Raw genomic sequence first — 2,422 nt, 5'->3', positions numbered from 1 at the left:
CCGCCACCATAGGTGTACATGGCTGGCGCCTTAGCTGGTTGAGCTATAGGCGCCGAGCCTGCCCAGCTATTTTTAGAGACAATGTCTCACTCTGGCTCAGGCTAGGCCTGAACCTGTTAGCTCAGGCAATCCACTCGCCTCAGCCTCACAAGTGCTAGGATTATATAGGCATGAGACACTGTGCCCGGCCCTCAGGTCAGATTTCTTTAACAGCATATTCTAAGGCGGTGCCTGTAGCTCAGTGGGTAGAACGCCGGCCACATACGCCAAGGCTGGCAGGTTTGAACCCAGTTCAGGCCTGCTAAACAACAATGATAACTGCAACCAAAAAATAGCCTGGCTTTGTGGTGGGTGCCTGTAGTCCCAGCTATTTGGGAGGCTGAGGCAAGAGAATTGCTTAAGACCAAAAGTTTGGGGTTACTGTAAGCTGTGATGTCACAGCACTCTACCGAGGGTGACATAGTGAGACTCTGTCTCCAAAAAAGTAAATTCAATAAATAAATAAAAATATATTTGACTAGGCATAGTGGCTCACTCCTGTAATCCTAGCACTTTGGGAGGCCAGAAGTTCCAGACTAGCCCGAGCGAGAGCAAGACCATCTGTACTAAAAATACAAAAATTAGCCAGTATTGTGGGGGGCACCTGTAGTCCCAGCTACTCAGGAGGCTGAGGCAGGAGGATTGCTTGAACCCAAGAGTTTGAGGTTGCTGTGAGCTAGGCTGAAGCCACTGCACTTCAGCCTGGATAAAACAAGACTGTCTCAAACAAAGAAACAAAACCCCGCCAAACTTGGCAGGGCAAGATGGCTCATGCCTGTAATCCTAGCACTTTGGGAGGCTGATGTGGGTGGATCACTTGAGCTCTGGAGTTTGAGACCAGTTTGAGGAAGAGTGAGACCCCATCTCTAAAAAATAGCTGGGCATTGTGGTGGACACCTGTTTCCCAGCTACTTGGGAGGCTGAAGCAAAAGGATCACTTGAGCCCAGGAGTTGGAGGTTGTTGTGAGCTATGATGCCATGGCACTCTACCGAGGGTGACAAAATGAGATTCTGTTTCAAAAACATAAAAAATAAAAAAAAAATATATTCTAACATGGCATACCATGACTTTTCCTTTGCCACCAGTCTGGAAGGTAGCCAGTGGCCAGAAACTAAGTTCAGCAGGGCCTCGTCCTGCTGTCCACTCTCAGGAATCAGTGGTCTCTACTACAGGCAAAAGGAGAGACTCCTAGAAGCAATAACTCCCTGCCTTACATCTGGCAAGGTAGAGGCGAAAAGTAGACACCGAGATTCTATTACAGTTGTCTCTTCCTTGGACCTTCTGTCTCTGCCTTGCCATCAGAAGCCTCCTTCCCCTGTGCGGCTAATTAGGCCCCTGCACCCCTTTAGCAAGGCAACAATGTTCCATGAAAACCCACCAACATGCGGGGTCTGCACTCGGACCATCGGCTGCCGGTCTGTTTAGGACAGCTGCTGTTCTGGGTAACTCTTCTTTCCTCCTCACCCCCAGGTATGCCTCTGTGGTCCCCTGCCTGGAACTCTGGCCAATGACCACCTCCATACAATGCTACTGTTGCCACACTGCCCTCAATGGTGGGGTGACTTGTGTGTTCGGTAAACACTTGTTGAGTGCCTGCTAGGTGTCAGGCGGTGTCCCCATGCTGGGGATATAGCAGTGAAGAAACAGATCCAGATCCCTGCATCTGGGGCACCTGCATTCTAGTAGAGGACCTGGACAACACAGAGATAAATATTAGGCTGGGGGTGGGGCAGGGAAGGCTATAAAGGAAATAAAGCCCCCGCATGACACATACAAGTGTGTGTGGGCTAGCAGAGGCGCTCAGGGCGACCCTTCTGATGGGGTAACGCTTGTGTCCAGAATGAAGTAAGGGAGAGCGTTTGGCCAAGCAAAGTCCTAGGAGAGAGGGAAGGCTCCAGGGCCCAGGGTGTGTCTGGCGGCTCATTTGGCGTCCCCCCTAGCATGGTTTTGGAGGTGAAGCCAGGAAGGCCTTAAACCTCCTCTCTCAATTCTCACCAGGTAGTGAGCTCCAAGAGCGGAGGGGTTTCATCAGGAAGTCAGGAAACTTCTCAGAACAAGGCAGAAGACACACAAGAGTGTTGGCTGGTATGTGACTGAACATTGCCCACATTGGCCAGCGTGCACAACAGGGGTACCATATGATTGACGTCAGCCAGAGGAACTTACAACTGAGGAAAGAGAGTGAAACTGAAAACCCGATGCCAAATATGATTGTTCTCAGAGTCCTAAAGAAAAAAGTAGAAAAAAAAGGTTAAATCCTTCAGAGGGTCCCCTAAGGAAGTGCTCGAGATGTTGTGGAGCTTTTTTGATCTGGGTCCAGCCTCGGGTGTCACTGCAAAGAGAGAGCCCCTTCCTTCCATCGCACAGAAAAAATCCCCATCC

Source organism: Otolemur garnettii, unplaced genomic scaffold (assembly GCF_000181295.1).
Source record: "Otolemur garnettii isolate 467f Iridium unplaced genomic scaffold, OtoGar3 scaffold00094, whole genome shotgun sequence".
Lineage (NCBI taxonomy): Eukaryota > Metazoa > Chordata > Mammalia > Primates > Galagidae > Otolemur > Otolemur garnettii.
Note: the sequence above shows the minus strand (reverse complement) of the source record.